Source organism: Meleagris gallopavo, chromosome 11 (assembly GCF_905368555.1).
Source record: "Meleagris gallopavo chromosome 11, MGAL_WU_HG_1.1, whole genome shotgun sequence".
Taxonomy (NCBI): domain Eukaryota; kingdom Metazoa; phylum Chordata; class Aves; order Galliformes; family Phasianidae; genus Meleagris; species Meleagris gallopavo.
Genome location: NC_139414.1, coordinates 16,243,312 through 16,258,331, shown reverse-complemented (window position 1 = coordinate 16,258,331; position 15,020 = coordinate 16,243,312). Strand labels below are relative to the sequence as shown.

General features: G+C 46.4%; 1 long non-coding RNA gene across 29 annotated transcripts in view; it reads left to right on the top strand.

Annotated features, from left to right (window-relative positions):
* The window catches only part of LOC146543647 (uncharacterized), a 250,158-nt gene extending 235,858 nt beyond the window's left edge, over nucleotides 1–14,300 (top strand). For 25 of the 29 annotated variants that reach the window (XR_014885527.1, XR_014885510.1, XR_014885524.1 and 22 more), the window contains 4 exons: nucleotides 4,221–4,356; nucleotides 6,607–6,675; nucleotides 9,334–9,407; nucleotides 12,294–14,163. This is a non-coding gene — a long non-coding RNA (uncharacterized LOC146543647). Of the gene's footprint in view, nucleotides 1–4,220; nucleotides 4,357–6,606; nucleotides 6,676–9,333; nucleotides 9,408–11,980 lie in introns of all 29 variants that reach the window. The other 4 variants (XR_014885521.1, XR_014885520.1, XR_014885518.1 and 1 more) reach the window with 4 other exon arrangements.
* Nucleotides 14,301–15,020: the final 720 nt, after the last annotated feature.

Sequence of the window (15,020 nt, the reverse complement as noted above, 5' to 3'; positions counted from 1 at the left end):
ATCTCTCCGAAGTTGGGGTTGCTGGGAGAGGCTTGCCCAAATGCCCCCCTCCCCCCCCCCCCATCCCTTTCCAGCGCTGGCAGGAGGGTCAGTGGTTTAACCAGGCGTCACCAGGACTTCGTTTTATCCCCGGCCCACTGGAGCGTGTGGTTTTTAGTGACTGATGGTCACAGTTGCTCTCACGGTGCGTGCTCCAGATGGGCACGTCCTGGAGGCCGGGGGGGGCGGGGGGGATGGGTAGGGAAGCTTGGTGGGGGAGGACGACACAGGCGCTTCGGTGAGGCCACGATGACACCGGGATTTGTTCTGGGTCACCCCCCCCATCCTAACGACAAAGTTGAGAAACTTCTCCAGCAGTGCAGGAGAGAGTGTGTGTGTGGGGGGGGGAAGGGGGAAGGTGAAGGAGGATGGGGTGGGGGAGGTGCTGGCAGAGCTGGGGTCAGTGTGCCCCCCCCCCCCCGCCCTGCGCGTCATCCCCGCGCACAGCCAGCACGTTCCCAAACTTTGAAATGCCAAATCACGTTATTGCTGCGGCGGGAGGCTGCTTTCGGATCTGTGACAGCTGAGTTTTTCCTATCGATTATGTGACACTGCCGTTCATTTACACAGCTCAAAAGCTTAAAGCCACGGGAGGAGCCCCCAGTTGAACCCGAAATCCTAACAGAAAGCGAATCAACTTTCTGGCCGCTGTTTCAACTGATAGATCAGGACTTAATTCGGAGAGACAGAAAGGGAGAGAAACGACAGCACAGATTTATCTTGCCCGGCGTCTTCCGCTGAAACTTTAGAAACTGCGGCGTTGCAAAGCCGGGGCCGTGATGCTAATGAGCGACAGCGCGTCGTGTCCCCGCTCCTGTCATTTATTGCCGACAGCGGATCGCGGCGCTCGGGGACCCGCGCGGGTGCGCGCGCGGAGCAGCGGCCGTTCCGAGCTCATCCCGGCGCCTTTCGGGGAACGGGGGACGCTTTGATCTCCCCCGCCCCCCCGCCCCTTCCTTGGGATCCCTCCGTGCTGGGTCTGCTGGGGGCCGTCCAACCGGCAGCCCAGCTCCGGGTTCTGCCGCTCCCTCCCCACCCCACCCCCCGTCTTCGCCGAGGTTTCATTACTTGCTGTTAGTGCCTGGAAACAATAAAGGATGTCGGACTGGGCTTTTATTGATTATTTGTCACCCTGTATTTGTCAGTTTCAATAACTTTTCCTGAAGTTTTACTTACGGGCACTTGAGCTTTCGGATTAGGCCAGCTCTGCGGATTGCAGCGAGGGGTAATTATCCGCCGGGCTGCTTCCCCGCGGCCGGGGGGCGACGAGCAGCAGCACGCTGAGCGGGCAGGATGCGGCCGGAGCTCCCCAGAGCGCTGCGGGGCCCAGAGCCGCCCCCCGCCGTCCCCCGCCCGCGGCCACCGCTCGCTCCCCGCTTTGAGGCCTCCGATCCAAGCCCGGAGCCGGGGCTCGGTGCTGCGGGACGGGCTGGGATGGGAGAGGGCTGAGCCTTCCCTCTGTCCGTCTTCCTCCCCTAATAACTTTCCTACGTCTCCCAAGCGGTGCGCGCTGCTCCATACGTGCTCCGGCTCCTCTCATTTGTAAGCACACGGAAGGCGAGCTCGCATAATCGCTGCCGGGCTGGCAGGGTGCCTATCGCGTACAGTGCGGTGTTTGATGTGCTGTATCTCATAGCACGGCGAGCTCTGAGACAAGCGAACACAGAGTGCCCAGTTACACAGGATTTAATTACAGCGAAATGCATTCTCCATGCTGATTAGGAGAAAAATCAATTGGGGACTTATTTGCCACAATGAACCAATAAAAAAAAAAAAAAACAACAACAAAAAACAACCAAAACAATTTATTAGAGCAATAATCTCAGCCCCAAATGATCTAAATATTATTGTTTCTATTGCACTGAGGAAATTCAAACTGAAAGTGTTATACAGGGAGCATCAGGGAGTCCTTTCCCATAAATCCAACAAGTTTCTAACTGATTTCCAGAGGCCTGTTGCTGGCTTAGAAACCCTCAGAACAGGGGCTGGGTTTCCCCATTTCAGGTCAAGTGTTGCTGCATCACCTACAGGACGAGATGCTCTGTTGTCTGCAGCTGTCTGTGCCAAACCTAGCATGAGTTTCCCACCAGGGCTTACAGATTTCCTGCTTTCCAGTGATTTATACATGGAATTCCTAGAAGAGAGGAGGCCACACAAAAGATCCCCAAGCCACAGGCAGAGATAAATGCCTTGCTGAAACACAGCTAGCAAAATACCCCAAGATGTGCCAAAACCTTCCAGCTGGGACCAAGCAGGGAAGTGTCCCTGTGGAGGGTGCTGAGCTTTGAGGCCAGGCTGGGACATGGGGGGACAACAGGGGCAGCTGTGCCCTCATTTCTTCTCTCCCACGTGGAGTTGCTGTCTGGTCTCAGCCGGACCCAAAGCTCCCAGGGGGCTCCTGGAGAGAGAGGGGGTGCGCAGGGGGTGCAGGTGTGCCAGGAACTGTGGGGTCCTGGGAGCTGGAAGGCTATGACTCAGGAGGTCCTGGTTTTGCTTTCCAGCTTTCTGTAACTCCAGTCATCTCCGTCCCGAACCGGAGGGGACCTCATTTCCTGCTCAGCACTCTGCCAACCACAAGGTCTTTTAATAAGGCTGCCAGGGGTGCCTGGCTGCGGGAAGGACAGTCAGTGTTTGTCACCAGGGAGTGAGCTGGCATCATAGCTCTAATCTGAGTCAACAACCTGGCGAGCCCTGAGCATGACTTCATAAATCATGCTATCTAATTGAAAAGCACATGCTTGTATATACAGGGCTGTTGAAAAAGAGTGCAAAAAATAAAATGTAACAGACACTTCTGTTCTTCCCACTGGCCTATTAATCAGCCACCTGATTGTTTCAACTTAGATTATTTCATGCGGAAAAAAAAGGGGAAAACATGAAACCACCTTGTTTAGCCACAATAAAAGCACAAATGAAAAAAATCATCTCTTAAGGAGAGGCTTAGCCTTTGTCTAATAATAGGAAAACAATCTCTAAGTGTTTTTAATTTAAATTGTTTTCACGGTTACTTCAAAACTGCTGAATGATATTACCACATGTCTATGTATCTATTTGGCATTGAGGCATATGATGTTTCAGAACAGTTTAACCAGTTCTGAGTGGAGGAAAGGTCTTTTGCAGTTTCCATATTCACTTTTATTTTTAAATGTTGGTTGGTGCACACATGCTGGCCTTCCTTGTTCTCTTCCTTCTAGTGGAAATGAAAAATGAATCTGTGACAAAACAGCAGATGTGTGCAGTTTGCTTCTCACACACAAACCTGCGTTATTTTCCACCCACAGGAGCTGAGGCACCGTGTTGTGCCAGAGCCACCTCTGCAGCCCTCTTGGCCAGCTCAGCGCTGAGCATAGGCTGAACACATCTGAATATTTCTATTCAACTCTGCAAACAGAGATACTCCGAGACTGCGTGTGAGGCCAGATGACGTGAAACTTTCAACCATTAAACCCCTGTTCAGCTGTAGTCCAGAAGCAGGCAGCCCACAGCAGCCTGGGGATGCTGGGGATGGGTTGGCCATCGGAAGCCCTAAGCAGGTTTTTCCCCACTAACACTGCGTGCTGGTCTGCGCTCCCTTTCAGAAAGTGCTCTTTAAGTGTAGGAACACTCGAAAAATTTGTATAAAATCTTCATCTATTGTACAGGATTGCTTGGAAATTAAGCAGCAGCAGTTTTCCCCTAATGTTTTAGGAATAGAGAGTGCACTTTGTTTTCTTGTTTACTCAGTGCACTTCCTGACCCCTTGGTGCATTTCTGTCAGCATCATGGGAACTTGCTTACCTGGGACATTTTGTAAGTGAGAAATGGGTCATGTTCAAAGTACCTGAAAAAAACAACAGTAACGGTGTCTGACAACTTTTTTTTTTCTTTTGCACTTGTTAAATAATATTTCATGGTGCATTAAGTGGGTTACGCAGCCTCTTCTGAAGAGACCACAACAGCATATTGCTGCATGCTCAGTGCTGTCGTCAGGCTGTTAGTTCTTAACTGGAGAAAAGCTGAAGGCAGCTGGAATCCCTTCCTGAGCCTTTCCTCAGTTTGAATTCGATAAAAAATGGCAATAATTTGGGGACATATATAGAAAGAAAAAATAAAAATGATTTCACAATAAGCCCCTTAGCGTGCCACTCGTGACCACAGGCAGATTTTAGAAGTGCTAAATCCATTGAACGTTGCTTTTTCAGAACCCGAAATGTTTTCAGACAAACTGATTTCTTGCCGGCAGCTTCAGATGCTGTAGCTGGAACCAGAGCAGCCCGAGGAGAGAAGCAAACAATTAAAACATTTACATGTTTGCTTCTTGATAGACATCTCTACGAGGTAGGTTTTAGTGGTTTTTTTTTTTCCCTCTTAATTTTTTTTTTTTTTTCCCTGTGGTAAGAAGGATAAGCTTGGAGTGCCCAGTCACCGTGGTAACTGCCAGAAAAATTCTCCTGAAGTTTGAAGGGGTCAGCGCGCGGGGTCAACAACTCTGGCCTCTCCCCGCGCCGGGGCTGCAGGCTCCGTCCCGCGGCCGGGCCTTAGCGCGGGCTCAGCCCTGGGAGGTGGGCCGCTCCCGCTCTGATATAAATTTTTTGAGTCAGTTCACGGCCTGGGCTCTCCAGGTGGCCTCCAAAATCGATCGTGACCTCGTGACCCTGTCTAACGGAGGCATAGCATCCAACCTAAGTAAGGATTTAGGCAGGAGCGACAGCTTTCCGCTGAGTGTTATTGGGGACAGTGCAAACAGTTTTGGAAGCGAGGAGGTAGGTATGAGGAGCTGAGGTCATTAAAGGCATATTAAAAAACAATTTTAAACATCCTCGTTAGTGGAAGGTTTGTATTAGCATTAACCATTCGTCAAATAAACCATTCTGTCAAGGACCCTTTTTTTCTCCCCAACAATATCAAATTGAGCATGAACGCAGGAAAAATGAGCACTTTATGTATTTGAAACCAAACTCATATTGTGATTTTTGACTTATAAACCAAAGTGGCAGACGTGGTGACACAAGCCCCTGGTAAGCACGCTTTTGCTTTAATATCCTAAAACCCAAGAGATAGCTTATTAAAGCAATATGTTTGCTTTAGGGAGGAATATTTCTAATGTATGTGTTCTTTCTAGATTGAAGGAGCTCTTAATTGGTGTAAATTTATTTTTAAGCTGGGAAATCAAGTCACACTCAGAATGGAATGAAAGTAGGAGACTTTCGCAGGCTTCCTTTGCTGATCTGTAATTCAAATGGACAAGCCACAGCTTTGGGTATACATGTTTTTGCAGAAGAAAATTTTCATCTTACTAGAAGAGAATAGAGAAAATTACATTTTTCCTGTAAGATTTTAAGCAACAAACCATTGGGATGGGGATGAGGGTAGGCTGCTGCAGAGGTCTGATTTTGTTAGAACAAATCTATAAACTTGTCCTCTGAGCAAGGGGATTTGCTGTCCTGGTTGATTACCACCCCTGCAAGCCCCCAGCTCTGCACACCGTGCTCACAATCACAGTCACCAGGTGAGTAAGTGGAACTGCACAGAGGAGCAAAGTCCAGTCTCCAAGGAGGAAAATGCTCTCACACTATGAGTGACTTTAAAACTGCTCTGAAGGAAGAAAATTGCATTAATGTTTGTTCCCAGTCTTGGAAAAATTATACAAACTTATCCCAGTAGGAATCCTGCCCAAAGACTTTTTGTGCTCCCCATGCTAAACAGCATCGCCAGGCAGTGCCATCCGCTGCAACAGCAAGAGCCTCTTGCTTGGACTGGGACAAAGCCTGGCTCTGCACAAAGCCCAGAACCAGGGCCGCCTGTTGGCTGAGGTTCTGCCTCTTAGGGCTGCCATAATCTGCCTGTGGGGGTTATCTGAAGAGCAGGAGATGAATTGGTACTAATAAGAGGGGCAGAATTGTGCCCTAAATAATATGAGGCCCAGACTTACACATGCACTATCAGTGGCAACACTCAAATTCCATCCTCACTACTGCGCATAATTTGTTGCTGTTGATTTTTTATAGAACTGTACTAAAACCAATTTATTTGCATTAGCAAGCATGTTAGTTCAGGGGAGTGCCCTCTATGACTAAGCTTGGCAAGGCAGAGCTCACAGTCCTTGATGAGAATCAGCATCAGCGTATTTGCTTGGTTTTCAGAAAAAGCATTTAAAAATAGGAATTATGAGCAGCTGCAAGGTGAATCCTCAGTGGTTTCAAAAGCAACTGCAGAATTTTTAGCAGCTTTATTTATTTATTTATTTAAATATTCATATTTCCTTTGTAAACTGAGCATACATTTCCACCTGACAAGCAGGGTGGATGATCCAACCATCTAAAGCAGAGAATCCAACCATTGCACTGGAACTTTGTAAAAATTACCGCAAACTTTCTCAAAAGACTTGGGAGGAGGAATCATTAGCAGAGGGAGTAGCAAGGGGATCTCAAGACCTTTTACTTGCTGCAAATTCTTTTGAGTTGAACGCTGTAGATCCTGTCCAATTTATAATCAACTGCAGGTCTACAAATGCCACCTGAAAGAGGCCCCTGGGTTTGCATCTTTTGTAACTCTTTGCCTTTTTTTTTAATTGTTCATCTCATACAGCTGGGACATGGTGTGTGTTGGTGGTTACTGCAGTGGGATTGCTCATCTTCTTTGGCCCCTCCAGATCTGGTAAGTTCTCACTCCCAATCATTTGATTCCATGAAATACCTTCTGAAGTGCAGGCTGCTTTCATTTGAACAGAATGATATACATGAATGGGCTTAACACAGCGTTAGGGACGAGCAGTCGGAATCAGCAAGGGCGCTGAGCTGGTGGTTCCCAGCCTCTATCATATGGATCACTGCTAATCCATGGGGCCTTGGTGAGTTTGCTGCAGGTGGTCTGTGGAACTGTATTAAATAATAACGCTCATGGTCTTCAATTAAAATTTTGATGAGAAGAGTGTGTGGCAGCCCGCACTCAAGTCTGACAGCTGAGAGTGATCTGCCGGCCTGAAAGGTCTGAGGATGTCTGTTTTGCAGGACTGTGTCTCAGCCTGTGGTCCATCAGGCAGCAGAAAATATTTTCAGATGAATTACGTGTGCAACAAATGAGCGTGCTTTCTCACTCAGGCAAGCAAGCAAGCAAAAGAAAAACAAAACAACACAACAAAAAAGCACTTCAAAACAAAATGAAGAAAATAAAAGCTACAAATTAACACTGAAGCGTGAGCCTAGCTGGTGTTTGTTTTTGTCTGAAAACTACATTTCCAGTGCTGCTGAGTGGGAAGCGCTACTCAGCACAGAACAGGGCTGGAGAAGCTCTGCACTCACCAGAGGAAGCAGTGAGGGCAAGTGGGCAGCTGGGCTGACAGGTGTGCTGCCAGGAGATGCCGAATAAGTGCTGCACTTCCTTCTCTTTTTCTTCAGCTCTCCTCTCTGCTTTAAGTGTGTGCATGGCTGGCGTGCAGAGGAAAAGTCAAACTAATTCTGATGCTTTTCCCTATTCTGAGCAGACTAAGTCAGAGAAAGCACTTAGGGCAGCCTTTTTGGAAGGGTTACAATGTAGGTTGATACTTTAGGAGCTATAGGAAGTTCTTAATCCTTCATGCCTACGGGATTGTCACTTATAGACCTACTATTGTCTCATCTTTTATAAGGATGTTTCCTTACATTAAGGCTTCCAAGAGCAAACAGACTTAGCCATTGTTTGCAGCTATTTCAGCTTGTGGCTTAATGCACATGTAATATTTTGCTTCTGCTTTCACTACTCTCCCACACAGCAGACTGTACCTACACAGTGGTTTAGGGGACATCGTTCTGAAAATATTCCAGCATTTAATTTCTTTCTCCTGAGTTGTCTGCACATCTTTTGCATTAGCCTCATTTATTACAGGTAATGTGGTAAAGCATGAAGAACTTAGTGTTTAGTTGCTCATTTCATGTTTAGTTCTCAGTTGAAGAATAGCCACACGAACACACTTCCTTCTTATAACAAAAACTTGTAAGTGCTAAATTTCCACCAGGTCAAATGCTTTATTTATAATCTAAATTAAAGTATCTCTTACTACATAATGGCAATGAAGTTGGCCATGAGCAAATAAAATGGAAGCGCGGATTGTTTTGGTTTTGTACAATTTTGCTTGAGATTAGCTGAAATAAAGGCAGGTGATCTGGTGACAGAATGATGTTCTGCCTTCCTGCTCTGCCTTGTGTGTGTTACAGACCTTCTCTATGGCTCAGCACTATGTCCATAAAATAATAATGATTTCACAAAGTACTTCTGTATGCCTGAAAGTTTTGCTGTCTGCAATCACTGGTGGGCAGAGCATACAGGGACGTGTGATGTGCTCCTTCCTGATCCCGAGTTGCGCCCTGCTTAGCAGTTCCTCTTGCTGTTTAGTTTCTCGTGTAGTTTCCAGTTATGTAACCCATCTCATTTTGTGAATATGTGAATTTAACAGCTGTCATTGTCAGCAGTGCTGGTGTGGTTTCTTTTTTTTTGTTTCTTTTTTTTTTTTTTTTTGGCAAGCTGGCATTACTCATCAGTCTCATGGCAGTTTTGTTTGAAAAATGCTTGTGCTAGAAAAAGTGGATTTATCAGCTCAGCACTGTATGGTGCTAGCATGCAGCACAACAAAAGACAAGTGCTCATTTCAGTAACGCTTGCAGCATTTCATGGGGCCCCCAAATAGGCTGAACAAGGCTTCTCTGGCAGCTAAACTGAAGTACAGTGGGAAACTGTTAAAGTGGCAGTGTCACTGCCTGGAAAACAGCCTCTGTTTTCTTCCATCAGTTATCGCTGTTTTCTGTGTTGTTTGTTTATTTGTTTAAAGACTATTTACCGCAGTAGGAGTTTCATTGAATATTGGAGAAAGGGACACCAAGAAGAGGGTTTTTTTTTGCTGTTTCTTGGAGCACAGACCAAGCTGTCAGTCTGTCCTTCTCAAAGTGGCTCTGTCGTGCGAGGAAAAATAAGACACTTGTGGCCTTTACAAGTAATACTCTAAAGTCAGTCCTGTTGCAGCCCTTCAAGGAGATCTCATTCCCTGTTTAAAGCAGTTATTTTCAGAATGTTTTCCACACTTCCAATTTCTTTCAGAGCTGCTCTTCCAGAAAGCAAATACAACTTGCGTAGCATTCTATATTTAATTGAATGTATCAGGTGGTTAAAATCGTGTTTTAAAAACAGTATTACATACTGCTTGTCAAACCCTTTGTTCGCAGACATTTAAAACAAATGCATTTTTCAGTATTTATTTATTCTGTCTGATTGCATTCCATACAGATGGGGAAGATAAATGAGTGAGTTCCATTTTGACTTATAACTTGTCTTTTACTTTTTCAGGCAAGATTCTATGAAGCCTGAGTGACTTCAGAAGGAGAAACTTATTAGAAGAAATCTTTGCCATTATATGTATAGTAAGTTCATCTCCCATGTGTGCTTGTGCTCCATACAGTGCTAGGCTGCATGGGAGGAATGGGAGCATGTGGTTTGATCTCATTTTGCTCAACATGGAAAGGGACAGCTGCAGCACGCTGCCTGCTTTCTGAGATATCAGCTGCCAGATAGCCTGTAACACCTCAGCCAGAGGTGCAGGAACCTCTCTGTAAGTGCAAGCTGACCTGAGGCCATACTTGCATATGCAAGGTGCAGATCCTTTGGACTCCACACCTGTAGTGTGGCATCCACGAAGCAGCAGCAGCAAAGCAGTTACCACTGTGTGGTAGCCAGCAAAGAGCTGGCTGTGATTAACCCATCCAGGCTCATGCCTGTCAGAGGACAACTGGAGCTGGTAATATGTTTGCCTTGCAGTACCCAGAAAACTCGATACCTCTTGGAGTGGTTCTGAATGGTTACACACAAATTGGAGATATTGGTCTCCTGCCAGACCTGGCAGAAATAACATAGCAAGATGCCTCTGGGAAGCAAGGAAGTTGTTTAGGGCTTCCTCTTCCCTCAACAAGAGCAAACCTGAAAGCCATAGAGGGGCAGGCTGGGGAACCAAGCTTGGCTGAAGACCTCTCATCATTGACACTACCATGCTCCCATCTTGGGCTGCCGGAGAGTGGTGTGTCCTTCGTGACTTACTGTACCCTCACGATCGTAGCTCATCTTCTGGTGCCTGGCTGAGCACAGAGAGCCAGTTACGCTGCAGGACCTCAGTGTAAGATGTCATCACAACAAGCAATTGGAAAGGCCAAGGGAGGCTGAAATCCATGGCTGTGAAGATGGGGGTGGCTGTTTCAGTATGAGATGTGGAGGAAATATTTCTCCTATACCTACCGCAGCCAGACTGCAGTTGTTGAGTTGAGTGACAAGGAAATGGGAGCCTGGGATGTCTCAGCACAAGCTTCCCTAAGCCTTGACTTGATGGGTGAGCACCTGAACACAGCCAGAGCCTGTTACATTAAAGGCTTTATAAAAGCAACAGTGCCAAGCTAACATCCACCTCCCACGTTACCGGCAGCCCCAGCAGGTGTAACGCGATCCGGCAGCCGCAGCTAGCAGATAAACAAACGGCCTTTCTGCACAGGTTGTGCCAGAGAGCCTCTCCCAGCGGGGAATTGGGTTGGATGTTGTGCTAGGTCAGTGAGCTGCTATGGAAGGAGCTATGACAATGGACAATCCCGTGTGGCTATTGTCCTTTTTCCACACAGGATTTCCTTCAACACCTAAGGCAAGGCAGCAGAAAAACTGTTGGGGAAAGTTTCTCTACCAGGCCTCTGAAGTTTAGTGGGATTGGGCCGTCAGTGGAAGCCTACTGCTGGATTTCCCTAGGCCAGAGAAAAAAACTTCAGTGCTGCCAGGACAGCCAGCAGCACTGAGTGCTGCCCACCAGCACTGCTTGCCTGCTCTGCCATTGGGGCCCATCTCCAGTAAGCGATATTAACTGAAGGGCTTCCTACTTGGCTACAACATATCTTCCTTCTTCGCTATCAGCAGCTAAGCTGCCCAACTGTGGTGAATTTCCCTTGTTCCACAGCTGAGGTTCCACAGCATTCCCAGAAGCAGGGCCTGCACCTTGTGTGCTACACTGGGCTTGGTGGTGTGTGGGCACACTGCTCCACATCACACCAAAATGGCGTCCATCTGGTACTGCCCCACAGCGTGTGGCACACCGTACCACATCAAAATGGTGTCCATCCTGCACTGCTCTGCAGCGTAAGGACACTCCACAACAAAATGATGCCTCACCAGCACTGCCCTGCAGTGTGTGGCGCTCCACACCAAAATGGCATCTGTCCTGCACTGTCCCGCAGTGTGTGGGCACTCCACACCAAAATGGTGGCTATTCAGCACTGCCCTGCAGCATGTGGCACTCCACATCAAACCAAAATGGTGTCTGTCCTGTGCTGCCCTTCAACCTGTGGGCACACAGCAGCAAAATTGTGGGTGTATGGCAGTGCTTCTGCAGTGTATGGGCATACCACACATAAATGGTGGCTGTTCAGCATTGCCCCACAGCATCTGGCACCTCACACCAAAATGGTGGCCATCCAGTGCTGCTCCCCTGTCCCTGCATCCCAGCTGGGTCTCATCCTGCCCCCAAAGCTTCCCCCCTCCCTGCTCTTGCTCCAGTTCCTCATGAGTTATGATAACATATAAGCAGCTTAGGGAATTCTTATCGGAATGAGTTGAACACAGTGCAACGTTTAACTCTTAATGACAGCCACCTCTGACTGAGTGACACATTATAAATTATGTTTGAACTGGGTTTTTTTTTTCAGAGGCAGATATCCCCCTGCCACCCAGCCAGCCCTGCGAAGTTGCACTTGTGGCCTTAATCCCACTTGGATGTGTGCCCCGCTGCCTCCACTCTCCGTCACTCGGGTGCTTTAGTGTTCTTGAACAAGTGAACAATCTTTGTTTCTGTACCTTATTAGGCTAGAGACCATAGCAGCGAGCGATGGCATCAGCAGGCCCCGCAGGCAGGATTCTCTGCAGACACAGCCAACCTCCAACAAACCCCTTTTTATCCTCCTGTTTCTAGGAAGAATTATGATGGTGGTGCCCTGCTGTTGATCAGTCAAATCTGTGGTGGGCCTAGAGATAAGTCCTGTAAGTGTGGTGTACTGTAAAACAGCGGCTCCCATTCATTAGTGGCTTGTGTGTAATAAACCACCCAATGGAGGGGGATGGGGAAGAGAGGGAAAGAGCAGCTGCAGTGTGCAGGAGCAAACAACACAACTCATTCTTGGGAGCCAAAACTTTCTAATTTGCTGCTGGGCTGCTGAGAGCACTCAAATTCTTTCTGATAATGTGCTCGTGCCCTCGGTGTCTCTCTCTGTGTTTCTGCTCTCCAGAATCTGGAATAGTTTCACTCCAAACAACAAACGTGGACGCTGCTGAACAGGGAGGAGGAGGGGAACACAGCCACCCAGTGTTTGCAGACTCCAGCACAGCAAAGTGGTGGACTCGAGGCAAGTTCTGCCATGGAATGGCTGCTGCACATATCTGCTTGTGCAATGGGTAAACAAAGCATCACATGGGCTGCAGGCTGAGCACGAGGCGCGTGGCTGACCTATACGTGTATGAGGCATGCTGGAGGGACAGCATATTCCAAACATTGTTAGAGCCTAGTGGGATATTCAGAAACTTCCCTCAAAAAATTCAAACAAAACAAATGCCAAATTGATTATAACTGAAAAATTATTTGGCTTAATTTCTCCTGTTTTTCCACAAGTTTCAGTGAGTATTTACATAAGCATATTTCTATGTTGCCTTTCATTGGAAACAGCTTGAAAGTATGTTCATCAAGATGTCAGTCAATTATAATGTAACTTGTTGCACCTGTTTGGACCTCAGTAGTTACTAATTGTAACTGTGGATTTACAACTGTGACTGTGCTGGTGCTCAGCCCCAGACCTGACTGCCCATAGGACATTTCAAACTAGGAATTAAAATTGCTGCATGTGTTTCACAACTGCTCATGTAGACCAAACCTTTGTGCTAGAGTTTGTACTGTCACGAGAAAGGGAAATTAATTTTGGATTGATGCTGTTCAGAAGGACCATTATACCCTTGCAGGGTCACACTGACTGCTTTTTCAGTGATGTGCCAGGCTGTGATGGTGCTTGGACTGTCTCCTAACATTTCTATAGACAAGGGCTACTTAAACAGCAACTCCAGGCTTGGGCCAAACTGTAAGTACTCTTTATGTAGACAGGCAAAGTGTCAGACACAAAGTTTTTCACTTTAGTACAGGAGATCCACTTGCTTTCTCTTCCCTGACCTGGAGACCTATGCCAGACATTGTCTGAGTCTTAACTCTTCAATAGGAGGTGCCTCTCTGAGCTCTTCCTTTGCCATGGTACCTAATGGGTGGAGGTAATGGGTGGCCAGTCAGACCTGGCCAAATCCTGTGCTAGACCTGAGCACAAACCAGTTCTACCAAAGGTTTAGGTAGTGAAGGAACTGAAACTGGCTGCTTACCTGCCAAGTTGTACAAGGCCAGCATGAGGCCCAGCCCTACAAGCTCTGCTTGTAGCATTTTGGTATTTTTGACAAAGTCATTTGGCATTTTGATTTCCCCATGGGACAAACAGTGGGACAATCTAAAAATAATAAATGGGCTTCCTGCACAAATACCTTGAATCATTAGAATCTGATGCTCTTGTCAGTTTGCTGGGAATCTGTTACTGCTTTTATATTTTCATAGGGATGTAGTCTAACCATTGTTGGACAGAGGTAAACGTGAGTAACCCAGTTTAGTTCTTACATTTGGGACACTGTAAATAGCTGAGAAGTCCTGACGTTTTTGTGTCTAACCAGATGAAACTGGGGGAAATGAAATATTTCATACTACACTGAGGCAAAATATGCCTTACTGATCTATAAGGCAGTCTAATAATTTTGGGTTCAAAGATGTCCAATGTTGAATTATTAAATGACTCAACCTAGTTTGCTTTTAGAAAGGGTGAATTAGTGATACTCATCTATCAGCTGGATCCAAACTATTACAAAAACTGTCCTAGAAATAGAACGAGAAATAGACCAAAAACTCAGAACTCAGGCTTGCAAATAAAATACGTTTTGTGACTGGTTGTTCACTAATATGTGTGAAAGAGAGGCTACATGTTACACGTCTTTTGTTGTTGACAGTGTGCCCAATGCTGTATGATAAATGCTTGAACAGTGTCACCTTCTGTTCTGCTTCCTTCACCTACAGGAGCAGCTGTGGTGGCGAAGGGGCAGTGTGAGGCACTGCCAGCCCTGACTTCCTGCAGGTGTCCATCCGGCACCCGAGCCTCGGGCAGCACCACGTCTGTGTCCTGTGCCATACCCACCCTGGAAAACCGTGCAAGGAGAACAAAGTTTGTTCTAAACGTGAATTTAATGTGCTTTCAGATTTGACAGCCTCTTTTAAAAGGAAACGTTTAAGTTGAGCGAAAGGCACATTTGCCTCTCCAAATAAATGGAATTATGGTTCAAAGATCTGACTTAATCCCGAGGCTCTTGCACTGTGCAGTAAGTAGGAAAGAAAGGGGATTGCTCCGAGGAGCAGGGGTTAGCAGGATCAGGGGCTGTTTTATATCATCTCATTTTCCTTCTGGTATTTAATATACTTTCTTCTCAACTTGCACTGGCTGGTTGTAAAAAGACCCAGTAGTATCATACATTAACTAATGACAAATAAACTATTAATTGAAACTAATGAAGGATGGTACAGGGAGTTCCCTTCCTTCTAGGAAAATTTGATTATTGTTAAGCAAACAAAAATGCCATTCTTCCAGATGTATTCTCTCATATGGTTTCATCCTTTTTCAGTTCATTTCAGGACTTTTCTCAAGTGCATTTTACTTATTGTAATTATTTGCTCTTTTTCTACTTAAAAAAAAAAAAAAGTATATACAACTGTGTTTTAAAATCTACATTGACATTTCAGTGATTTGAAGGAAGATGTTTACACAGTAACAGTGCCATCTATATTTATTGTATCTCTACAAACAGAAGTTCTGATAAGATAAAATTAAAATATGTATGTGATGGGTTTTGTGTGTTTTAATGGCATCTGTATGTTTCTAGTTATG